Source organism: Gigantopelta aegis, chromosome 14 (genome assembly GCF_016097555.1).
Source record: "Gigantopelta aegis isolate Gae_Host chromosome 14, Gae_host_genome, whole genome shotgun sequence".
In the NCBI taxonomy this organism is placed as follows: Eukaryota; Metazoa; Mollusca; class Gastropoda; order Neomphalida; family Peltospiridae; genus Gigantopelta; species Gigantopelta aegis.
The window spans coordinates 15677214-15705119 of NC_054712.1; the positions used below are offsets into that span (position 1 = coordinate 15677214).

The window sequence follows — 27906 nt, forward strand, 5'->3', positions numbered from 1 at the left end:
AATAGTCTAAAACTCCTTAATAAGTTAAGAAGAGAATTTTCTTTAAGTTTCTATAATGCTTTCCGGATTTTTTTACCCCCCCCCCCCCCCCCCCCCCCGCTAGCTACGGCCCTGCTAGTACACTGAAGAATAGTTCCTATTTAATTTCAAAGCATTTTTATCAAATGTTTCCAAATTTGGTGGTCGAATTGAGTGGAATCCAGATTCTTTTTCTGAGTCGAGTTTTAGACATAATAGCCGTCTGATTATAATTTTGCGAAGGCCTGGAATCGAGAAGTGTTCACACTGCAAACTTTGGTCCGTGCCAATTTAGACCAGGCACGAATCTGTCCCGGGCTACAAATACTAGTGTGAACGCGTCTTATATTATTGCAATGCTTCGCCACATTACCCATACAATAAAACCGGTCTACTTACCTTGACCCTTATCAAAATAGTTCCAATTTCCATATTGAGCATATAATATGGCTATTTACATATCGGTATGTTTTTTTTTTTTCATAATTTGAGACAAAGTATTAAGTTTAAATTTTAAGATGAAAGAAACAAAACGTACCATTCGTCAAATATATCATAGCAAAATATTACCGTTGGATCTGTTTTATTTGTTGTTTATAAAGACAAAACAAAGGTGAGAAAAATTACTTTCGTCGACCTTAAGTTAAGGGAACAATTATTATTAATCACCTTGTATTCTTCATGGATAAAACAGACAACTCGGTGTAAATACATTCAATAACAGTTTATTCAGTTAACGAGTGTATAAATGTATAAGAGTATAAATGTATAAGAGTATAAATGTATAAATATATACTGATGGAAAGAAATACGGAAAGATTGTTTCACTAGTAGCGTCGTAATGCCTGTGTAAAACGCAGATATGTAATGTGGATTGAATGTCAACAATGCGAGATTTTGACTATTAATATCAAGGCTGACTTCACAACACCATAGATGATGACTTTGGTTGCAGTCCCCTTTTGCTGTTAGTGTTGGTTTAATCTCCTATTTCTTTCCATCAGTATATTACAACAAAAGTAAATAAATAAAAAAACCAAAACTGACAATATAAAATCAAATGTATACATTAATGGCGAGGAGTATAAACCTGGCTTTAGCACCGTTAATGTAGCTAGATTATAAGAATGTACAGAGTGACAGACATTACTCCATCAGTTCATTCATATATTAGACGTGATATTTCCAAATGTACAGAATTACAAATTCATATATTAGACGTGATATTTCCAAATGTACAGAATTACAAATTCATATATTAGACGTGATATTTCCAAATGTTATCTGCAAAGTCGCCGCCCGGACGAATCAAATTACAGCTTGAAAGACATGACCATTTCCTTGTTCCTTTAATTGGTGTTATTTTTGTTGTTTGCGGTGGGGTTTTTTCTTTTCTTTCTTTTCTTTTTTTCTTTCTTTCCTTGACCTTCATTCTTCTTCAGTTTAATTTTTGAAATGTTTTGATCTTATTTTAAAAGTTATGTACAAATTGGCTTACAGGTGATCATGTTCTCCATGCAAGTCAGCGGAAGTTGGACCATTGTGAAAATGGCGTCATTCGTTTCTCTAAGCGTGTCGATGCAGACAGTGAACGGAAGTATGATGACGTAAATCCACGCAATACAGAAAGAGATAGGCCATGCGAAGAAGATGAATATGAGAAACCAGAGGATCGCCCACACTACTGGACGGGGTTCGACGACTACTTCGATAATTTCGGTACCACTCTCGTTCCCAGAAGCCTCGCCACTACCCATACTGCACTGTAATTAGTCGCACTGAAAAAGGAACAGACACACAGTTTAAGGGACATTCACACTGTGCGACTTGGAAGTACTGACTAGTGGCAGACGATAATTTATAGCATTCTTTTTTGCTAGTACACCAAGTAAGCGACTGAGATGAAAGTTAAAAGTTTGTTTTGTTTAACAACACCAGTAGAGCACATTGATTTATTAATCATCGGTTATTGGGTGTCAAACATTTGGCGATATTGATATATAGTCCTAGAGAGGAAACCCTCTGCATTTGTTTCATTAGTAGCAAGGGATGTTTTATATGCATCACCCCATAGACAGTATAGCAGATACCACTGCCTTTGATGTACCAGTCGTAGTGCACTGGCTGGAGCGAGAAATAACACAATGGGCCCACTGACGGAGATCGATCCCAGACCGACCGCGCATCAAGCGATCGTTTTACTACTGAGCTAGGTCCCGCCCCCGACTGAGATGAGTACGATTTATCAGTATACAAGTCCCTGTCTTGGAATGGGTCACTGGCGAAGTCAGAGGCTAAGTCCGAGGTGCGCGTGCCTGAACCTTATTTGGATATGGGCACGTAAATAGAGTACCCAGCCCAGTATTCAAGTCATTACTACAAGTCACATAATTAGAACGCTTCTAACTAGAAAAGTTAGAAGCTACCATATCAAACATACTTGTAACATAAACCATTTTGAATTGATATTCCTTTTGTCTGCCATGAACAGTTAACAGTGCATTACAATGTAAACACTTGGGCCCGGTTTAATGGAGCGGTTATAACGGTACTTTCGACACCACTAGCTATGACAACATAAATTGCAATATTTGCGACCAATGAATTGTTTACGTCGGAAACCGAGCACAGTATATATATATATATATATATATATATATATATATATATATATATATATATATATATATATATATATATATATGTATGTATATGTATGTATATGTGTGTGTGTGTGTGTGTGTGTGTGTGTGTGTGTATATATATATATATATATATATATATATATATATATATATATATTCATTTTTTTACGTTGGAGAATCCGAGGAATCCCTACGTTAACGTGTGTGTCCTTCGGCCTCATGTCATTAGGTCACTCCAGCATAGCAACAAAGGATATATTATATGCACTTTCTCAGATAGGACAGTACTTACCACGGCATTTGATATACCAGTCGTGGAGCACTGGTTGTCACGGGGGGGGGGGGCATCCTAGGCACATTGGCATAGCCAGATGGTGTGTGTGTGTGGAGGGGGGGGGGACATCAATAATATCGTCTTTCCTACCACGGCATTTGATATACCAGTCGTGGAGCACTGGTTGTCACGGGCAAAACATCCCAGGCACACTGGCATAGCTAGATGGTGGAGGGGGACATCAGTCAAATCGTTGTTTCGTTCCGTCTCATATACTGGCCTCTTTTACAAACTTAACAATAATTTACTAGGGTGGGGTTTTCAGCGACTCACGCCACCACTGTAGAGGGTGTCCACATTAGAGAGGCGCCTCCACATTTTTATGTTTTGAGCGACAGAAAAATATAAAAGGTGGATGGAGTGGGGGGGGGGGGGGGGGGAGAAGAGAAGTTGATTGGGGTGGGGCTACGGTCCTCCATCTGACTACGCCAGCGGCAGTCATCTTAATAGAAACAAATAGTAGCTACGTCAGTGCTTAGACGACGATGGAAACTAATAAGCGAAACTGTGTATCGAATGTGCAGGGAAATCCTGGGGTTACCTGTCTTAGCTAAATATATAGTCTGGCTTGTGGTATCGTGGCGGTTGTCATAACTTTGTTATGTGCGCACAACTGTAACCATGCAATGGATAGGACAGCTTTTTGCGGTCACAGTTTATAACCATGCTCATTAAACTGGGCCCTTAAAATTAATTTAATCACTGCCTGGTTTTGATGATATGATTTATAACACCTCATCTGATCCCGTTCATCTAAACTCATTATGTGGTATACACAATAAAGACCTGAACACGAATAAGCTACAAACTAATTTCACTAGTCTCAAGAACTAAAACTAAACATGGAATAAAGACTACCTGATCGTCATCCAAAGGCAAACACAGACTTGCTATATAAGACAAATGTATGACGTCATACATGATGACCGTCGTCATGGAGAGGCAGGTCCGAGGGTAGATATTCCCGGAGTTGTGTCTTCTTTACCGGTAGGTGGCGATGCGCAAGTTGAGGTTCGGTTGGTTAAAAACTACGGCATTCACAAAATGTTCAAATGTTTGGTACTGAAATATATTTTAATGTTACCTATATTATAACAACATAAAAATACATAGGTCAAGGCATGTTGTCACAATGTGTGTGTGTGTGTGTGTGTGTGTGTGTGTGTGTGTGTGTGTGTGTGTGTGTGTGTGTGTGTGTGTGTGTGTGCAGTCCTCGCCACCAGCAAAATCAAGGCGAGCTGAAGATGACTCTCCTGAAATTGTTCTAGGCGAGCAATCATATGATGTGTCAAATAAAATGCATTAAATATTGTAGTGAGAGGCGATCAGTTTGCCACTCTCCTATAACCTTCCAGGCGAGTGTGGAGGAGAGCGGGAGTGATCACTCGCCTTTCCTGGCGAAGACTCTCTCTCTCTCTCTCTCTCTCTCTCTCTCTCTCTCTCTCTCTCTCTCTCTCTCTCTCTCTCTCTCTCTCTCTCTCTCTCTCTCAAGCTTAACGAATTACTTCATGTTCCTAATAAGCAGTTTTCAAAGATGGATCATACAACAAGCAAACTGTTTTCACACAGGTGAGCTAACTGTACACTGCCATCTTAATTATTATACTTTGAGACTGTCCCTTTAACATCGGGAAATGATTCAGAGGTTCTAGAATTATTATTTCTAATTCACTTGCCATGGGGCCAGTGGATTTGAAAATTCACTGGCCATGGTGACAAAATTCACTTGCCCAGTTTTAACTCTTGATAAAACAAAAATACCAGTAAATTAAAATAATTAAACAGAATTCTAAACATACTAAACAATTATGTTGCAGCAGTATATATATATATATATATATATATATATATATATATATATATATATATATATATATATATATATATATACACGCGTGTGTGTGCGAGCATGCGGCGTGTGCGTGTATGTGCATGTGAGTATGTGATGCTTACCAGACCTGTTCACTGCACAGACACGGATGAATGCTTGCTACAACTAATAATTATGCACTGGCATGTAACAACAGTAAGTGGTATCCATAGTCACTATTACTATGTACCAAGTGTATTTGTTTACACTAGATATGGACACCTCTCGATATATCACATTTATGACTTGGAGAACAATAAACTATTCTTGTTTCGATAAAGAAAGAAAGAAAGAATGTTTTATTTAACGACGCACTCAACACATTTTATTTACGGTTATATGGCGTCAGACATATGGTTAAGGACCACACAGATTTTGAGAGGAAACCCGCTGTCGCCACTACATGGTCTACTCTTTTCGATTAGCAGCAAAGGATCTTTTATTTGCGCTTCCCACAGGCAGGATAGCACAAACCATGGCCTTTGTTGAACCAGTTATGGATTACTGGTCGGTGCAAGTGGTTTACACCTACCCATTTAGCCTTGCGGAGCACTCACTCAGGGTTTGGAGTCGGTATCTAGATTAAAAATCCCATGCCTCGACTGGGATCCGAACCCAGTACCTACCAGCCTGTAGACCGATGGCCTAACCACGACGCCACCGAGGCCGGTGTTTCGATAAACAAACACGTTAAAACAGCAACGCGTGGCATACAACATGGTTTTTTTCTCGGCTAAAAGAAGCACTTGGAACAATATCCGCTAGCAGGGATGTAAGCGCCATTTTGTGTCTACATCAAGTATTCTTTACGTCTCGCTTGACATGATCTTGAATTGTTTTTAACTGCTCTCACCCCATCTCCCACCCCACCCCCATAAACGTATATATACATAATGATTTTACTAATAATTGTGAATGCAAAATTGGTTTATCAAAGGCTGTGGTATGTGCTATCCTGTGTGGGATGGTGGGTATAAACGATCCCTTGCTAATGAAAAAATGTTGCGGTGTTCCGCTTTGAGATTATATGTAAAATTACCAAATGTTTGACATCGAATAGCCGATGATTATTAAATCAATGTGCTCCAGCGGTGTCGTTAAACAAAACATTTTTTTTTTCATTAATTGTCAACGGAATTCAGCGAACTATGCAATTTAGGAGGCCAGTCCTAAGTTCAGTCAGCGAACGTTTTGCTAACGTTCGCGAAATATTTGATTGGTTCCCGACGTGACCATTTGGTTTAACGTGAAGCGCACAACCCAGTCTAGCGGGCGTTTTCCCGCTCAGTCTGGCTGGACGCAAACTAGGAATGCGTTCTGCTGTCAAACTTTTGAATCGTAGATATTAAAAAAAAATTAGCATTAAAATCAGCTTTCTGTCACGTTAAAACTGAAGTGCACAAAAGTCCCCAGCTTTCAAACAATCGTTATATATAGGTCATTATAATAATAAACATGCATGCAGCTGTATTAAAAAAAGAAAGAAAGAAATGTTTTATTTAACGACGCACTCAACACATTTTATTTACGGTTATATGGCGTCAGACATATGGTTAAGGACCACACAGATTTTGAGAGAGGAAACCCGCTGTCGCCACTACATGGGCTACTCTTCCGATTAGCAGCAAGGGATCTTTTATTTGCGCTTCCCACAGGCAGGATAGCACAAACCATGGCCTTTTATGGATCACTGGTCGGTGCAAGTGGTTTACACCTACCCATTGAGCCTTGCGGAGCACTCACTCAGGGTTTGGAGTCGGTATCTGGATTTAAAATCCCATGCCTCGACTGGGATCCGAACTCAGTACCTGCCAGCCTGTAGACCGATGGCCTAACCACTACGCCACCGAGGCCGGTACCAGCAGCTGTATTAAGATACGAATGTCAAAGCAAGCTGTTGCATAAATATAAATAATACGTACTAGAACTAGTTTTGTTTATTACCCACGTGGTTTACAATAACAGGTCACATAGCTATCGTTTTATTTCATGCTGTCGTTATGGCATGGGTCATAACAGTATTGTTTACACAACAGCATCAGGCGCGGATCCAGGATTTTTAAATGGGGGGGGGCCGAAGCGCCCGAGATTCCTATGGTGGTCCGGGGGCATGCTCCCCCGCGAAATTTTGAAATTTAAGTGGCCTGAAACGCGATTTCCTCGCATCTGAGTAACAAAATAGCTATATTAACGTATGTTTTTGGTATTGTCATACTGTTTTTGTTATCTTCAAAATTGGGAAATAAGTGCATTTTTGTGTAATTCCACTCTAGTGTATGCTATAGTTAAAAAAAAATTATAACTTGACCCCCAAAATAGGGGGGGGGGGGGGCCGGGCCCCTTGGGCCCCCACTAAATCCGCGCCTGAACATCGACGGTATATCTATGACATTGTAGCGGTCGAGCGGTATAAATCTTGCACACTATAAACAAGTGCAATAAATAACATGGCAAAATAACTGGTATGTGGTTCTGTCTATTACTATAGTAAGATTAAATGAGTTGGTATTAAAATATACGTCTCAAAGGACGAGTATTTGGTTATCCTAAGGATGATAAGACTCACATGATTATTTGCGCTTAGGAAAATGTCATACTCTGATGTTACAGCATGTGTGTATGTGTGTGTGTGTGTGTGTGAGAGAGAGAGAGAGAGAGAGAGAGAGAGAGAGAGAGAGAGAGAGAGAGAGAGAGAGAGAGAGAGAGAGAGAGAGAGAGAGAGAGACACAGACAGACAGACAGAGAGAGATCATTCATGTTAAAGGACATCAACATTGCAATGGTTCCAAAGTTTTGATACATTCCGACCTATTCAAGAGTGAGACGGATGCCCTCTTCCCATATTGGCAAAAAAATGTATCCTTCCACACTAATGTTAATATACCATTGAATCTTATTGGTGACACACCATACCCGTTTAGCATTCTGAGTCATCCGCTTGTGAACTTCCACCAAAAGCTAGGATCTCTTCCCTTTATTAAAGGTTGATGCAAAACACTGACTACAATCTATTAATCACACGAATTAAAGAAGAAAAAAAGCATTGTGCTGGACAGACAGCCCAGATAGCCGAGGTGTGTGTTTAATAATAATAATAAAAAAAAAAGTCTGAATTAACCGAAAACATGTTAATTGGCTAGAAACTTCGGATGGTCTTAGTTTAAAAAATAAAACAAAACAAATACAGTTCATATAATAATATATATTTACACAAGACACGTTCTGTGGCCGTTTCAATGTTTACATGTAGTTCTTTTGTTTCGTACTTGCAATGTTTATGACTTCGATTCTTAATACTTGGACTATGTCCACTATACCAAAGTACATATGAACATCATTTCGAAGATTTCTACACAAAAACATAATTTAAAAAATTGTTCTTCTAGTGACACTTATGGATATTATTATCCTAATGAGGTGTACTGCATAATTATTGAAAATGAGTCGTGTAGTTTAGAAACCGGAGAAAATCCATCGTCGCCAGTGGTGAGTGGACCCACACAATTGGAAGGATTTGCGTATGTAATAGTAAATGTTCGAGATATCTGCACAAAAAATAAAGAGTGACGATCCGCCAGTTGTGTTCATAATGTTTTTGATTAGGTGTTGGTATACCCAAGACATTGCAAAATACGCCATGTGATTTATATATTTTTGTTTTTACAAATGGTTCGCCTTAAGTAATGGTTTTTCAAAGGTGCAAAGCCAATTTTCTGAATTTATATTAACAAAGTAAACATTTTTCTTTCTCTATAAAATTTGTTTCTTAGTTTTTTTTAAACCCACTTTTGTTAGTTTATTTTACTTTTGGAATGCATGTTTATGGTTTAAACAAAAGATAATATATTCGTATATAAAATCCTAATAAAACTGAAATACTTTTCTTTGCAGTTTGTTTTTAAGATGGCATATAGGTGTACAGGTTTACAGTATAGTAGTATACAGAGGCGGAGTACGAACCTCTATTTAGTATGCTACTGCTGTATTTTGGGTTGTCCATTCATTGAGCACGTGTCCCAATAAAACCACGGACACTCGAAAGCGTATATGTATATGCATTTATATATTTAATTTTTGGATTCGTCTGCTTCCTTGGAATAGCAAACAGCTTCTCTCGTGTTACCTTCAACGACTGACATTCACTGTATACATGATTTAATAGCCAGTGTTTCCAATAAACCTCGTTGTGGTTACATCTGCATTCATGTTCTTGTTTCCTGTGTTGAAATAAATACGTGATGAAACTCGGTTAACCGAAAATAATCAGCACTTAAGCATCTGCAAGAACCGACACTATGTTTGAATGCAATACCTTGATCGCTGCTAATCAGTATTTAATACTGGTTTCCACTACATATATGCATTATACGTATGTTTTAATAAGGGGCAGTAAACTACTTCACAGTTTGATTAAATCGTCATAAACTGATAGGGTTTTGTTCAAAAATGGTCTCTCAGTGGGTCGCTTCCTTTGTAATATACTTAACTAGTATTTCTTTTTTAAAAAGTATCATTTTGTCCTGTTTGTTTTCCAGTACTGTTGATCAAAAGTCTACTTGTAGAAACTTCCTGTTTCACGGTGTAATGAAATACTCTATACCGATGAGTTCAAAGCTGAATATCCTATATCGTTTAGTTGTCTGTGGGTAACGAGTAAAAAGCTAAGTACTAAAGGTCGCTGTGGGTTATCCGCACAGAGGTTTCATGGCGATCATGTTCTCGATGCACGTCAGTGGCAGCTGGACGACCTTGAGAATGGCTTCACAGACGCCCTTCAGTGGTTCTATGCATGCGGAGAAAGGCAGGAGGAACACGTACAACCACGCGATGAAGAAACCAATCGGCCACGCCAAGAACCAAAAGATGAGAAACCACAGGATGCCCCACAGTATCCCAGGGCAGAGTCCGCCACGACCTTGACCTTCGCCGGATCCCATCTTGTTCACTTACTGAAAAGAAAAAGAAAATTACTATTGTATGGTAAGCGCAATGTACTGCATGTATCTTTTTAACAGCTCAGCATTTAGATCCGTGTCGCCGATTTGAGAACAGTTTTGGTATAGCGTACTAATGCAAGAGTGACAAGACAAATCTCAACTAATACGTCACCATTGGGCTATTTCTCGATCCAGCCAGTGCACCACGACTGGTATATCAAAGGCCGTGGTATGTGCTGTCCTGTATGTGGGAAAGTGCACATAAAAGATCCCTTGCTGCATTAGGAAAAATGTAGCGGGTTTCCTTTGATGACTACGTGTTAGGGAAATGTCATACTCTGATGTTACAGTATGTGAGTATGTGTGTATGTGAGAGAGAGAGAGAGAGAGAGAGAGAGAGAGAGAGAGAGAGAGAGAGAGAGAGAGAGACAGACAGACAGACAGACAGACAGACAGAGATCATTCATGTCAAATCAACATTGCAATGGTTCCAAAGTTTTGATACATTCCGACCTATTCAAGGGTGAGAAGGATGCCCTCTTCCCATATTGGCAAAACAAAGTATCCTTCCACACTAATGTTAATATACCATTGAATCTTATTGGTGACACACCATACCCGTTTAGCATTCTAAGTCATCCGCTTGTGAAATTCCACCAAAACCTAGGATCTCTTCCCTTTATTAAAGGTTGATGCAAAACACTGACTACAATCTATTAATCACACGAATTAAAGAAAAAAAGATGCAATATTTGACAAGTAAATGGCATTAGTTTAGTAAACTGAAGACCCATCGGCAGACACGCGCACACACGTGTGGTCCATGATTGTATGTGTTTCTGTTAACGTTTGTTTTGTTTAACGACACCACTAAAGCACATTGATTAATTAATAATCGGCTATTGGATGTCAAACATTTGGTAATCACAGCAAACGCGCTACATTGTTCCATTATCAACAAGGGATCTTTTATATGCACCTTTCCACAGACAGGATAGCACACACCACTGCCTTTCACCAGTTGTGGTGCACTGATTCTCACGAGAATAAACATACAAACAATCAACTGAAAGGATCTACCAAGGTGATTCGATTCTGAGACGCAAGCACCTCAGGTGAGCAGTGTTACTGTTATAACCTAGACACGTAGACTTGCTCTCTCGTTAACATATACCAGAAACATGTGCATGCTTCACTACCGCCTATCTCGCTCTTCTCTTTCCATTTCTTCTTTTTTATAAGTTCTTTAGTTTCATTTCAACTTCAATCTGTTTTTCAAACTCACATTTCCTCATTAACAGATGCAATGTAACCTTCAGATTCTCAAGTGAGTTGTAATATACTCATATTTGCTGAGGATTAGCATGACAAATTTTTATTAAGAAGCAAATTTGCATATGAGTAAATGTATTTATTTTTTTACCTCAGGATTAGCTGCAAATTTACTCCTATAACATAATATATACTCACATCAGTATATTAACTTATATGAGTAAATATACTCACATGGTAAACTGGTGCGTGCGACTGGGGTATTAGTCTTTAAACACATTTTTATTTTAGACACAATTTCCATTTCACGAAGTCGCTTCAACTATCTAAAAACTGTTTAAGTGCAGTGAGCGTCGCATAGTTTTTACTTACAGTTTGAGTCTGTTAGTATTTTAACAATATTGGATCTATGGGCCTAAACCTTTCACTGAATGTGGCAATTATCCATATAGTAATGGGTGTGAAACATCACAGTTACAGTCCCCATACTTTTTAAATAATGTTATATTCAGTAGGGTTGTCTCTTTTTTATACCCGATATATATATATATATATATATATATATATATATATATATATATATATATATATATATATATATATATATACATATCTCATGCATTCGGCAATTATTGCTTAGCAAATAAACAAAGTTACTTCATGGGTGTCCAATACCAATGAATACATCCAGGATGTTCCGAAAAGTCATTAACCAATATATTATTTACCAAATTCGCACTTCTTCGCAAAGAAGATTTTAATTATTAAAGAGGTACTTACGACTATCGTAAGGTTGCTTTGTGGAACGGCTGTAAATTTTACGGTGCCAGTTGTAAAACTCACCTTAAGTCACTACAATTAACCTTAGCTACAATTCTTTCGTGGAACGGGGCCCTGGATTATATTGGAACCAAAAGAGACGCTTAGAAGTAATTGTCCGTGCCGACGGAGTTTAAACAAGATATTGAGATTGTTTACGTATTCTGTATGTACTGGGTATTTAACGAGATGGCATGAACAATTTACTTACGAGAAACACATCAGTGTTGTTGCAGCTCCATACTTAATTACCATACATTTCAATGTATATGGGGCGGAACGCAGCGCAGTGGTAAAGCGCTCGTTTCAGGCGCGTTCGGGTTCGGATCGATTCCCGTCGGTGGACCCATTGGGCTATTTCTCGTTCCAGCCAGTGCACCACAACTGGTATATCAAAGACCATGGTATGTGCTATCCTGTCTGTGGGATCGTGCATATAAAAGATTCCTTGCTACTAATGGGGAAAAAATGTAGCGGGTTTCCTCTTTAAGATTATATATTAAAATAACCAAATGTTTGACATCCAATACTCGATGATTAATAAATAAATGTGCTGTAGTTTTGTCGTTAAACAAACCCAACTTTTTTCCATGTATATTTACGGTTTCTATTTTTCCCCAAGAACACTTTAAATATTGATGTCACAACAGTGTTACTTGCTGTCAATCTTTTTCAATATCCTCTGCATACAGAGAACATTAATTTCAGAGTTTTGTATAAGCGAAACGTTTACAGTGACTTACGAAGTATAAGCCACATGATCAAGGTCAAAACTTGATGGTGCTTAATTAATGTCCATGAGTATACTGTATAGGAAGAAGGAAATATGCAAACATTAAGCAAATTGCACTAGTATGAAACGGTCGTATTAAACGAAGACGCTTAAAAATTTACCTGTCCTAGAAACCATTGTAAATATTTATTCCCTTTACATAGGTGGCTTTATTCTACATGAAAAGGTTCAGTCCCTTAGTGTATCTATCCAGTGATATATAAATACATCATTCCATGGTTCAGCGAGCATCAGTATAGCTTCTAATAAATACAAAATGGCAGTCAGCGACGGCTGTCTGTCCTGTTTAGTTTTCAAAAAGACTGCATTTTGTTATCGGTTAATGACAAAGGCGTCTTACTGATTTTCACAATAAACACACCTGGGCCCGGCAATATAAAGCACACGTAACACTTACGCCAGACGTACACCATACATAACGTGCGGCGTACGCCATGACGTAAGTGCTACGAGTGTTTTGTGTCACCGAGCCCAGAGCCGGTTTATCCAAGTAGCACATGTAGCACGTACTAATTAATGGACCCGCGCTTCAGGGGGGCCCCGCGGTGATACGTACATTTATTTTCCCCAGGTCATTTTACCCCTCTACCCGAGGAGGTTGCAAAATATATATCCCGCTGTTATTTGTGCTACAGGCCCTGCGGATCCTTAAAACCGCTCTGAAACACTCTAGAGTAACTGTAATCAGAATTTTAATAAACCATAAAGAAACAAAGGAATATAAAAAGAAGCATATTACCAATCACATGTCGTAATTTTTACATTTATTTCCAAAAAATAAACTACACCAGTACGGAAAGAAGCCATTGTGCAATTTTGATAGCTCCCATTTAAACTTCGTTCCACTTACAAAAATACAGCACACGTCTTATGTACAACAGCGTGCAATACTTCTGTGCAACGCTATATTTTCTGTGCAATACTGTATGATACTTCTGTGCAATACTGTACAGTACTTCTGTGCAATACTGTACGGTACTTCTGTATATTGTTGTGCAAAACTCTACGAAAGAAAGAAAGAAATGTTTTATTTAATGACGCACTCAGCACATTTTATTTACGGTTATATGGTTAAGGACCATACAGATATTGAGAGAGGAAACCCGCTGTCGCCACTTAAGTTCATGGGCTATTCTTTTCGATTAGCGGCAAGGGTTCTTTTATATGTATCATCCCACAGACAGGTGTACCACGGCCTTTGATATACAAATCGTGGTGCACTGGCTGGAACGAGAAATAGCCCAATGGGCCCACCGACGGGGATTGATCCCAGACTGACCGCGCATCGAAAACTCTACGATACTTTAGTACAATACTGTATAGTACTTCGCTGTAATACGGTACGATATTTGTGTATACTTCTGTGCAAAACTGCACAATACTTCTGTACAATACTATTACAGTACTTCTGGCCAATACTGTTCAATACATATGTACAATATTGTTCAGTAATTCTGTGCAATACTGTATGGTACTTTTGATACTGTACAATACGTCTGTTCAATACTGAACAATACTACGGTATAATACTGTACAGTACTTCTGTGTAATATTGTACGATACTTCTATACAACACTGTACAGTATTTCTGTTCAATACTATACGATAATTATATACAATATAGTACAGTACTTAGGTGCAATAATGTACTATACTTCTGTACACTATTGTACGATACTGTCGAAGATCTCTCAACAAAAGAATTGTCAGAAATACTCTACGATGTTCAAACAGTATATTACATCAAACTACACCACACCATAGTACACCACACCAAGCCACATAACACTAAATCACACAACACCACACCACACAATACTACAACAAACCACGCATTATACTACACTACACCACATCATTCTATACCATGATACATACGCACTTGTATATGGAAGAGACATACCTATAGTTCTCTTATAGAGAGGCGGTTGTTATAGACAGGTTCCCAGTATAGAAGTTTTCAATGTAGAGTAAAACAGTTAAACAAAACTGACCTAATTGTGGTCAAATCATATCTGTAGTTGTACGTTACCAGCTGCCATAGAAAAGACACATCTTTCTTGCGACGTACAATAACACCACACATACCATATACAATACACACATACCAATACACAATACACATACCACTGTGGTGGATGACAATTCACCCTCACCAACTTAATACAAACACAGCAACGCACAGGTACGTGCCTTGTAAACTCGGCAGGAATTTAGTCAGTCATGAGGAAAGGTCAACACAGGGTCAGGGTATTATAGTATCACTGAATTGAAGAATTAGATACAGTTTCCTATCGATGTTGTACTCTACACTACAGGTGTGTTGCTAACATGTTACACATTTAGCCCACAGCCAGGATTCATAGAAATGTTTCAGTAATTGCGGAGGTGTATTTTCTCACTTTAAAAGGACAGTCTAAAAGGTGCACGATGAACAAACATTTATTAATTTGTCTTGTGCAATGTAAGGATTATTCTTTGAATTGCATGCTAAGAGAGAGAGAGAGAGAGAGAGAGAGAGAGAGAGAGAGAGAGAGAGAGAGAGAGAGAGAGAGAGAGAGAGAGAGAGAGAAACATTTAAATAGAGGATTCGTCACGAGTGTATTTTAATATGGAAAATATCAACCAAGTTTATGTTAATCGGTATTTATCGAGACTTTGCCGAGACAAATACCGATTAACTAGACGAGGTTGTATTTTACATGTATATTTAAAAAAAAAAAACGAGTAGCGAATTCTATTTATCATGTAACACTTCTAAAATAAAAAATGTATTCGATATTTAGTAAATCAAAGTTCTGAAGTCGCCTCACCGGTAATATGATTAGCACAAAACAAAATTATGGAGCATAATTGCATTTATGTAAACTTCACATTGTTCCAACATTTTTTTGATAGTGTCAGACTTTCCCCGTGAGGGCGCTGTACACTTTATAACATTGACCTCGGGGTCAGGCTGCGTCCATACTAAAATTGCACAGCCATTGTTTTATTGAAGGTAATTTACACAAGATTTCTTTATTTTCGGCGTGGTTATCTCGGAAATTCTTATTTAATCGAAGCTATAAGGTATTCAAGAGTCGGTTGATCGTATGTAGTAAGTTAGCTAAGTATGCTTGGTGCTCTTGGATTTTGAGTTTAAAACTTTTTGAAAAACAAAAATGTTTTTGTGATTTGAACGCCAGATACCATTAACACAACTCTGCTAGAACAAGGCATAGGCGATATAGCCTAATTAGAACGTTTCGAATAAAGTCTGGGAGATGGAGTCAAAATACCGAACAAAGAAGATTGTGGTGTTAATAGGCCATAGTTTTATTAAAAGGCTGCAATTTCACACGATACAAGGGCACATAGTAACACATGTACAATGTATATATTTTATGAAGGTTTTTTTTTATCACATAATACAGCAAGTTCTTATATGTGTTTTACTGTAAACCTTTTATTCATTTAAAAAATGCCAATTGCAAGACAAAATGGTCTAGACATTAATAAATGACATTTACAACACAAGGTTGGATTTCTTATTTATTTTATCATTAAAAAACAAGCTTTTGCTGCTGTCTGTCTGTTCGGGGTAGTAGTAGTGTTATAGAAAGTATTAGCATGATGTGCATGTTTAACATAAATGTAGTTTGACTAAATCTCACCAAAACGTTACGCTGAGGTATACAAGTCTTGCTGGCTGTAAACAAATGACCCATTGACAGCAAAACATTATTAACCAGTGTTCGAGATTACAAATTTTGAGCAGTATCCCATTTGGATACTAACATTTCAAAATCTGGTATCCCACCTGAGAATTTAGTATCCCACTTAAATGAAATTCATAAATAACATCGTACCAAACTTGGACAACACTCTTACTTAACTTCACCAGTGTATGATGACTTTCATTGTTTCAGCGGAAAATAAAAAAGCAATATTAAAAAAATCAACAACATAATATGGTATCCCGGTGGGATACTGGGGTATTGAAGTGTGGTATCCGAAATTAAATTCTGGTATCCCCGGGATATCGGGATACCGTTAATCTCGAACACTGTTAACAGAGTTAATAATGGTAAATATTAAATGGGTTTATGACATGGACATTATTACAAGACCTAATAGCGGCTACCTAACAAGTGAATGAATACACGACGTCACACATTGGTTTTGATTCCATCACCATACTGACAAACAACTTGCTGTTTGGTTTAAAGTGACAGACCCTAGTTTTTAAATACTACGACGTATTGTTCACTATTAAAGCCGTTAATTTAAATTAGAAGTACCTACATTTTTATTATTTAGAATATTCTTTTTCGTACACCTGAAGTGGTTCTGGTTCTCCATGTTTTTGTAATACCCCAAAATGCATTTTTTTTATAATTCTAAAACTGCACGTTCGTCCGAGAAGTAATGGTTATAGAGACAAGCTGTGGTTTATTTTCCCCATTTAAACATCACAGACTTTAGCTTCTCTCTGTTATAACCTTATCGAAATGTGTTGCAGGTTTGTAGATTAACTAAACTTAGTGTCCATTTTAACGGGATGTAACTAGGGTCTGCGCCTTTAACGGAGGTGCCATGAATATTTCAATGTACTTTAATAATATATTTTTCGCCAAGGTTTGTTAAGGAAACCACAATATGATTCTGATATTCTCCAGCCAATTATGCAAAGATTATATGCGACATCGATTAATTTTATTATTGAGAATCGGTTGGAATTATATCATCGATCATCGGTTATCGGTTTGTACCAACCAATCAACTTTCGATTACACAATCGGTTAGAAGTATAAGAAGATCAGAAGGATTTAAATTATAAGCACGACCCACCTATTGTCGTGGTAACCGGGTTAGACCCTACAAATTGCTTATTTTACCTTTAATAACTATTTATTACCTTTTTTTTCTTTACGTATACATGAAAACAAATACCATCTTCAACATATGTACATCAATTTCAAATATCTTAAAGGGACATTCCTGAGTTTGCTACATTGTATGATGTTTCCGACTAATAAAATATTTCTACGATTAAACTTACATATTAAATATATTTTCTTGTTTAGAATATCATTGTCTGTATATTTAATGTGTTTCTGGTCGTTTTAATATTTGTAAGAAGTCCAAACTGGATTTTAGTCTTCAAATAATTTCATACGTACGAAAAAATATATTTTAGGAAATAAAAGGAAATTTAACCTAGTACAAATATTAGAACGATCAGAAACACGTTTAATATATAGCCACTAATATATTGTGCAGAAAAATATATGTCATATGTAATTACAATCGTTAAAAAGTCCCTGTTAGTCGATAACATCTTTAAAATTGCAGCAAACTCAGGAATATCCCTTTAATTGGAGGAACAATTACAGTTAACATTTTCCCAAGACCCAAACAGTCGAATACGGATGTTTATAGTCGATCATCACATCGGTAGGGCTAAACCCATCGATTTTCGATAATAATCGACCATCGGAACATCACTAATTAATTTGTGTAAACATAGCGAAATGTGACACTTTGAATATGCATCTTTAACAAGAGCAATATATTACCATTTAACTGTGCTATAAACGTTAAGTTATAGACAACCAACACTGCACAAAGAAAGAAAAAGAGGAAAAGAAAGAAATGCAGAGGATAAAAGAACCAACAAATAACAACAGTAACTAGAATTACACAAAACCAAAACACAAAGGGTACTTTTAGGAATAGATATTGCATTTGCACAAAAAACCCTGACGTACTTGTAACGAAAATTTGCCGAAAACTGACAGTCCTGCAAATGATCTTTAATGACCAGTCCTAATACGAAAATACCGTTAAAGGCGTAAGGCATAGGCTGGAGCAGCAGCCCAGCTTGAAGCGGAACATTCACATTTAGTTTGGCCACCCAACCCAATCAGCTTCTGTGTACATTATTTTTCTTTAAACATTCCTTGTTTTCCCTTACTTCTTTCTAAATGTTCGTTTTACGAGTTTTAAGTGGCATACATGTAAAAATGGGGACAGTGTAGACATAGGCGTACGGGCTCTCAGTTGTGTGTGTGTGTGGGGGGGGGGGGGGGGGGGGGGGGGGGGGGGGGGAGCAGACTGGCTTTATCCCGAATTGATCGACAATGCCCGAATCTGGATAACAACGTTTGTCTTGTTGGGTTTTTTTTTTCTTCATATTAGCATTACTACCAAACAGCTGTAATAGGGTTGCAAACGAATCACTACGCATGTTTACATGATTTACAACTAATTTTGAAGGTAGAATGATGGAAATACATGGTGAAAAGGTATCAGATTAGCACATCTTCCCCGAATATCTTTATCGTTTTTGCCAGAATTTGAGGATTTGCTCCAGAACTATGGGGGTAATGCCGCTCCTCCTCCCCCGCCTCGTACACTTATGATAACATTAACTACATGGTGCTTACCTTACTCCATAAAAAACAAACGATGAATGAACTGGATCCCGTCTGTAATCAGCAGACGCTCAAAGTGTGAGTTAATGTCGTTTAAGCAGTAATCTCGACACTGTTACCGTTTTTAGAAACATCACAGGAGAATTTTGTTATGAAAATACAACACCTGGTTGCCGTGTGATCATATTGATTAAGATAGAAACGCCCTCCAGCAATCTACTAGAACACACATGCGACTGGATGATATCAGTGGAAGCGATTTATAGCCGTTAATAACCGGCCTCGGTGCTGTCGTGGTTAAGCCATCGGAAATAAGGCTGGCAGGTACTGGGTTCGCAGCCTGGTATCGACTCCGACCCAGAGCGACTCAGTGGGTAGGTGTAAGACCACTACACCCTCCCTCCCCCCGCCCTCCCCCCCCTCTCTCTCTCTCTCTCTCTCTCTCTCTCTCTCTCTCTCTCTCTCTCTCTCTCTCTCTCTCTCTCTCTCTGCAACCACTAACAACTAACCCACTGTCCTGGACAGACAGCTCAGATAGCTGAGGTGCGTGCCCAGGACAGCGTGATTGGACCTTAATTGGATATAAGCACGAAAATAAGTAGTAGAAAGAGAAAAAGCTGTTGTAACTGTGCGGTTCCCGGGACTAGAGATGTGTGAACCACACCCGATGTAAAAGTTTGTTTTGTTTAACGACACCACTTAGACATCATCGACTATTGGATGTCAAACATTTGGTAATTATAACTCGTACAGTACTCATCACCGAAAATCGCTACATTTTCCCATTAGCAGAAAGGGATCTTTAATATGCACTGTCCCCACAGACAGGAAAGCACATACCACGGCCTTTGTCCAGTCGTGGTGTGTTTGTTTTAATTAAGAGAAAAGTGGCAACATACAGTAGTTTTTCCTTCTTCCCGGTTTCATCTATAATTTATTTCATTATTATATCCAATTAGGGTTGAAGTACAGTGGACATTTCATAAAATACCCTTGCTGTCATAGGCGTACGGGTTCCCATTTTTGTAGGGGGTGGGGGATGGTGGCAGTAGAGGCTGATTTTTGCCCGAATTATACAAAAATACCTGAATCTGGATAACAACATTTATTCATATAAGGATGATGACTAAACGGCTATATTGGGTTGCAAAGGAATCGCTACGCATTTTTACATGGCAGAATGCTGGAAATACACGAAAAGGTTTCAGGCAAGCTAATTTTTCCCGAGTAACTCTATCTTTTTGGCCCGAATTTGAGGATTTGGTGACAATTGCCTCCCCCCTCCCTCCCCCCCCCCCCTTCCCGTCTCGTACGCTTATGCTTGCTATTAATGGATACGAGTAATCTATGTGATAGCAGCGAGTTTCATCTCTGTTTCTAGACTCTCGCAATTGCCGAATATATGTTAGCTAATATAGCTCTGTAGATTACAATGTGAGGTGGTATCCTTAAACAAATTTCCCTTTTCTTTTACTCAGGATTCGATCCGGCACTGGGAATCGAACCCAACCTGTGCCATCAACGTATTAATTGTGTAATTTCTTTGATACATTGTATCATGTTTATACAGCTATCTGAATATATAGACGAGTGTGATTCCCGTAAGTGGGCCCGTTGGGCTATTTCTCGTTCCAGCCAGTGCACCACGACTGGTATATCAAAAACCGTGGTATGTGCTATCCTGTCTGTGGGATGGTGCATATAAAATATCCCTTGCTACTAATTTAAAAAAATGTAGCGGGTTTCCTCTCAAAGACTGTATGTCACAATTACCAAATGTTTTACGTCCAATAGCCGATGATTAACAAATCAATGTGCTCTAGTGGTGTCGTTAAACAAAACAAAATTAAAACTTTTACACAAACTTCCCTTTTCTTTTATTCAGGATTGGATCCGGCACTGGGAATCGAACCCAGCACTTATCAAATTTATAACTTGATAGCCTGCGCTATTAACGTTTTTATTGTGTAATTTCTCTGATACTTTGCATTGTATCATGTTTTTACGGCTATCTGAATTTATCGACGAGTATACTACTCGAGGGTTTCCTGAGTTGGATAACTAGTGCATTATGTTCAAACAACAAATGACAGACGCTTATGAATTATGTATTACTCGAATGAGACGAATTGGGGACTCTACCTTCCTATAGTGTTGTTCAATATAACGATGAAAGCACTAACAATAGTGACGACACAGAAGCCTAAACGTGTGCACGATTTTTACTATGGGTGACACCATTTGTATTATTCATTAATTTATATCTTATACACGTTTTTACAAATGTCAGATACACACCTACCATAATGACTTTGTCATTTATCTGTGTGATAATGCAACTAGGAACAAGTTTTAGCTCGATCAAACCGGCCTCGGTGTCGTCGTGGTTAGGGCATCGGTCTACAGGTTGGTAGGTACTGGGTTCGGATCCCAGTCGAGGCATGGGATTTTTAATCCAAATACCGACTCCAAACCCTGATTGAGTGTTCCGCAAGGCTCAATGGGTAAGTGTAAACCACTTGCACCGACCAGTGATCCATAACTGGTTCAACAAAGGCCATGGTTTGTACTATCCTGTCTGTGGGAAGCGCAAATAAAAGATCCCTTGCTGCCTGTCGTAAAAGAGTAGACTATGTGGCGACAGCGGGTTTCCTCTAAAAAAAACAGCGTCAGAATGACGATATGTTTGACATTCAATAGCCGATGATAAGATAAAAAAATCAATGTGCTCTAGTGGTGTCGTTAAATAAAACAAACTTTACTTTACTTTAGCTCGATCAAAGAGCACAACAATTGTTCACTTAACTAACGCTGTATTGTTATACATTCTGTAAGTCTAATCTAATTATAATGCCCGGAAACTTCAAAGTGCGGTTGAGAGATCGATGAGTAAATGTTGTGCGCTACACCTTGATATAATACAGTGGCGGATCCAAGGGGGCGGGACAGGGGCTTGCCCCCGCTGTCGCCCCCACCCCTAAATTTTACGACAGTTATAATGTTGTTGTTGTTTTTTTTTTTTTGTTTTTTCACGTTGGAGAATCCGAGGAATGCCTTGGGAACATTTGTTTGTTATATACATACTGTTTATTGTTTTAGAAGGGAAAATGAATATCGCACTTCCCTTACAGATGCTAACACTATTCTTCTAAGGCGAGACGTAACCCAGTGGTAAAGCGTTCGCCTGGTGCGTGGTTGGTTTAGGATCGATCCCCGTCGGTGGGCCCATTGGGTTATTTTTCGTTTCATCCAGTGCACCACGACTGGTATATCAAAGGCTGTGGTATGTGCTATCATGTCTGTGGGATGGTGCATATAAAAGATCCCTTGCTGCTAATGGAAACTTGTAGCGGGTTTCCTCTCTAAGACTGTCAGAATTACCAATTTGTTGACACCAATAGCCGATGATTAACAAGTCAATGTGCTTTAGTGGTGTCGTTAAACAATTGGATGTCAAACATTTGGTAATTCTGACACGTAGTCATCAGTGGAAACCCGCTATATTTGTACATTAGCAGCAAGGGATCTTTTATATGCACCATCCCACAGACAGGATAGCATATTAGAAACAGCTAGCGACTGGGGGCAAGGAAGAAAGGAAGAAAATGTTTTATTTAACGACTCACTCAAGACATTTTATTTACGGTTATATAGTGTCAGACATATGGTTAAGGACCACACAGATAATTAGAAAAGAAACCCGCTATCGCCATGGGCTATTCTTTTCGATTAGCAGCAGGGCTCTTTTATATACACCATCCCGCAGACAGAAAAACACACTAGAAACTGCTAGCAACTTGGGGCAGGCACTCGTGTTATTAATTCGCCTCTCAGTCGTGGGAACTACACTCTGGAGAAGAAGTACTAGAAACATCTGAGGCTAACATGATTTGAAATACTAACACCAACACGCCTAAGACTACTTATAGTTTCATTAATTTCATTTCAACTTATTTTGGTGCTTATATCCATTTAAAGGTTCAAGCACGCTGTCCTGGACACACACACACACACGCACACACCTTTTGCTATCTGGGCTGTCTGTCCAGGACAGTGGGTTAGTTGTTGGTTGGTTAGTGGTTAGTGAGAGAGAAGAAGGTGTAGTGGTCTTACAACTACCCATTTAGTTGTTAAAATTCGCTCTGGGTGGGAGCCGGTACCGAGCTGCGAACCCTGTACATACCAGCTTTGTGTCCGATAGCTTAACCACGAAACCACCGAGGCCGGTCTACTTATTATTATTATTAACACCAACCACGCCTAACACTACTTATAATACTAACACCAACCCGCCTCTCCTTTCCCCTTCCTCTCTCTCTCTCTCTCTCTCTGATCACATGACTACGAAATAAGTTATATTTGACAGTAGGCCCCTATTTACACTGTTCATCCCATCTTCCCAACATCTACTGGCATCATACATGTATATAGCGTACCTTTAAAAAACAACAACAACAACAACAACAACCCAACACCGAAACAAAATCAACATGCACGTCTGCGATTAGTGATACGTGTGTATATATATAAAAAAGATATTATTCCTTACCTGGCTCTGAAAGATGCTAATCAAGCTGGAGCGGAAATAGCCGACCGGATAAAGAATTTGTGTTCAAACAAGTAAACAGTGAGAGTAGCAGTTCGGCGGACCGGCGGACCTGCAAGTATCTAAACACAGCTTGTTTGAGTCGACGATTTCCATAGCGTCGCAACAACAACTTCTTTATCATTGTTTAGCCGTATCGCTAATATAATACACACCATACTGTACACATAAAAGCCCATATTGAAAAGTGAACACGATAATATTTTACACTGACAACTGTATAATTTTTTCTGATAAGTATGTGTGACGTGTTACAAATGAGTGCAGGCGAAGTACTAGTACACTAGTTGTCGAGTTTACTGGGAGGTCGAGTACTCTTTTTGAGGATAATCCGACTATTTGGGATTATAAATAAAACATTCTCAATTTACCTCAGTCTGTTGATAGCAGGGCTGGATGGGATGACAGTGTGTGCGTGTGCGTGCGTACTTGCTTGTGTGTAGGGGTGTGTGTGTGTGTGTGTGTGTGTGAGAGAGAGAGAGAGAGAGAGAGAGAGAGAGAGAGAGAGAGAGAGAGAGAGAGAGAGAGAGAGAGAGAGAGAGAGAGGGAGGGAGGGAGGGACGGAGTGTTCTTGAACTCCCAAATCAAGTTCCCAAACATAGCACTTCAGTTAATTAAAAATACTAATAGGTAGTTTAAAGTGCACATGGAAATCATTCCATATTTTATTTTTATAAATCATAGCTTTTTATTTTAGACACAAAAACGCTATTTTTAACAACGTACTTGAACGTGAATCCAGTTGTGGTTTTGGTTAGCAGACTAAATCTGGTTCACTACGACTGCTTCACATATTAATGACAACAGCGTACACAAGCCCGTGTTGATTTATTGCCGCGAAGTCTCCATAAAAATACGATATGATAGTACTTCCCATCGCTGGTATGTTACTCTCAGACTCGCTGACACAAAGCTAGGTAACAGACACTGCTGGGCGGCTCAATACGAGCAGCATCTGTTGCAGGTAACACACCACCATTTGTCGTGTTAGTTTCATTCATTCGTTTGAACTTATTTTCGTATTTCTCGGCTATCTGTGTTGTCTGCCCAGGACAGTGGGTTAGTTGTTAATGGTTAGTGAGAGAGAAAAAGGTGTAGTGGTTTTACACCTACCCATTGAGTCGTTAAAACCCGCTCTGGGTAGGAGCCGGTACTGGGCTGCGAACCCTGTATCTACAATACCAGTCTTATGTCCGATGGCTTAACCACGACACCACCGAAGCCGGTGTGTCGTGTTACTGACTGTAGCAGCTTAATATAGTCCGGTTTAATAGTTCCTTATAAAAAAAAAAACCTACACAATTCTGATATGCTTTTAAAAATATTTCTTTAATGATTACATGTAGGCTGACCTACAAATAACCCATTGCTTTAAAGTTACTTGTTATAATATGTAGTACTGATAACATCCCTGCGTATGTTATAGTGCCACTATGTATAAGAGTATCACTAGGCGGTGATCAGGCATGAAGGCTGTAAACTGAAAAAAAATTCGTGGTCGACCTATGTTCGTGTTTTTACCCTGTACTTGTCAGATGATAGCACTCCCTAAAATTAGTAGTCATATGACCCTCTCGATAGTGTTGTATTCTTCACACAATATATTCTGACGTAGAAATTATATTGAACTGCATGAAGTAATTAATGGTGGTGTGTAACCCTGCATTGCTCCCATCAAACAAGTAGTGTAATACGTTTACAAATTTACTTCTTTTGCACATATTTTAATTTTAATTTTACGCATGTGTTAATTTTGCATACATTTTACACAAAAGTTAAAAGTTTGTTTTGTTTAACGACACCACTAGATCATATTGATTAACTAATCATCGGCAATTGGATGTCAGACATTTGACAATTCTGACACGTCATCAGAGGAAACCCGCTACATTTTCCCTAATGCAGCAAGGGATCTTTTATATGTACTTTCCCACAAACAGGATAGCACATACCACAACCTTTGACCAGTTGTGGTGCACTGGTTAAAGGTCAGTTGAATGTATACACCGATATGGTTCGATCCTGTGACGCAAGTACCTCTAGCGAGCACTCAACCCCATGTACACAAAAGCAAAATATTATTTATTTAATGAGTCTGTTGTGACATTAATCTAGAGCGTGAGAGAGAACGCCGCTTACCTACAAACTGCAAGGACTCTTTTATATGTAGATCGTAGGATCAGAGTCCATCGCGGACTCAGGGTTTTATCATGTTCCATCTAGTGCTCCACGACTACTATATCAAACAATATAAAAGTTGAGAGAAATGTACTTAGAAGGGAATATGAAAAAGGTTAAAAACTTAAAGTTTGTTTTGTTTAACGACACCACTAGAGCACATTGATTGTTTAATCGTTGGTTATTGGATGACAAACATTTGGTAATTCTGACACGTGGTCATAGAGAAAACCAGCTACTTTTTTCCATTACCAGCAAGGCATTTTTATATGCATTTCTCGCTGACAGGACATCACATTCCACAGTCTTTGATATACCAACCGTGGGACACTGGCTAGGAGAGGAAAAACCCAATATATGGTAATTTTGACATATAGCCTTAGAGAGGAAACCCGCTGCAATTTTCCATTAGTAGCATGGGATCTTTTATATGCCCCATCACAGACAGGATAACACATACCACGGCCTTTCATATACCAGTCGTGGTGTACTGGCTAGAACTAGAAATAACCCAATGGGCCCACCGACGAGGATCGATCCTGACATTTTCCCGTTTAATATAGCAGCTACGTTCGTTTATATACATTAAGATGGTCTGAAAATATCTCTAATCGGTTTCGTGCGTTAAAAATAACACGGTTAATAAATAAATAAATATATAAATAAATAAATGTCGATCTGCGTTGAAGAGTCTCCTCATAGACGATCTGGAGAATATGTGGGGGGACAGGCCCCCACCGTTGCTTCATATCAAGCCAAACATACTTCAGTTATATGCTTATAATATTATGTTGTAGCAAATATGGCACTGCGTCAGTTGTTCATTCATATCTGTACTTTATACCCATTGTCATTAACTGAATAAACTAGCATTCAATAAATTACCTTTTCAGAACAGACAGATGTTGTTATTGTGTGTATCAAACGTGTACTAGCTAGGAGTTTGAGGGGCATTTTTAACGCGAGAGTCATATTTCTAAAACAAATGCTGGATATGATCAAATAAAAAATCATACATAGCAGAGGGTTTTTTTTTTTTAAATCCCTGCTTCTTTTTTTATTTACTAACCATTTTTTAGGGAGAGAGCGGGGCGATGGACCGATAAAATTATTATTATTAAATTTGAATTTGTTTATGAAAAAGTACATTCATGTCAGTAGTTAATATTATTGTACTAATGCACTACATATACACACAATTAAGCCATAATTAATAATTTATTAATTGGTACTAATTAATAATTACAAAAATCCTATTATTAATATTATTATTACTGTCTATTGTGTGTAGTGTTTATACCATTTAATACTATCCACAAATGTTTAAATAAATTAAAATAAATCTATATAAATAAAAAAGACAGAATTATTCGAAATACAGCGAAAGAAAAAGAGGGAAAAATAAATAAACAGTTTGGAATGTGGATATCCAATGTCAAAATAACTAATTGTTTGACATCCAATAGCCGATGATTAATAAATGAATATACTCTACGGTGTCGTTAAACAAAACAAACTAAATATTGTTATTGAAAAATAACAATAACTTTTAACAGGACATGCCCCCCCCCCCCCCCCCCCCCCCCCCAACTAGAGCTCTTTGTTTACTGTATTAATTTTTAAAAATCATACATATCTTCTGTGTGACTGTTTCCTTGGTCAACAGAAAATGTTGAGATCCCTCACTCACACAGTGGCGTAGCGGGGGTGGGGGTGTTACGGGGACATGCGCCCCCCCCCCCCCCCCCAACCAGAGCTATTTTTTTTACTGTATTTAAAAAAAAAAAATCATACATACATAGTGTGGGTTGCACACACACACACACACACACACACACACACACACACACACACACACACACACACACACACACACACACAAGCACACGCCTGATGTGCGGTCGGTCTAAGATCGATCCCCGTCGGTGGGCCCATTGGGCTATTTCTCGTTCCAGCCAGTGAAACACGACTGGTATACCAAAGGCCGTTGTATGTGCTATCCTGTCTGTGGGATGGTG

At 38.5% G+C, this 27906-nt stretch overlaps 2 long non-coding RNA genes across 3 annotated transcripts; both read right to left on the bottom strand.

The window, feature by feature from the left end:
• Positions 1-727: 727 nt before the first annotated feature.
• On the bottom strand, positions 728-4965 carry LOC121389495. 2 transcript variants are annotated; one of them, XR_005960073.1, is made up of 3 exons: positions 4951-4965; positions 3856-4059; positions 728-1796 (listed from the first exon to the last, which is right to left on the bottom strand). It is a non-coding gene; the product is annotated as an uncharacterized LOC121389495 (long non-coding RNA). The 2 variants fall into 2 exon arrangements; XR_005960072.1 differs by lacking the exon at positions 4951-4965 and having other exon boundaries at positions 3856-4793.
• A 3089-nt stretch (positions 4966-8054) lies between these two features.
• LOC121388411 lies at positions 8055-23997 on the bottom strand. The gene is made up of 2 exons (XR_005959973.1): positions 23654-23997; positions 8055-9816 (listed from the first exon to the last, which is right to left on the bottom strand). It is a non-coding gene; the product is annotated as an uncharacterized LOC121388411 (long non-coding RNA).
• Positions 23998-27906: the final 3909 nt, after the last annotated feature.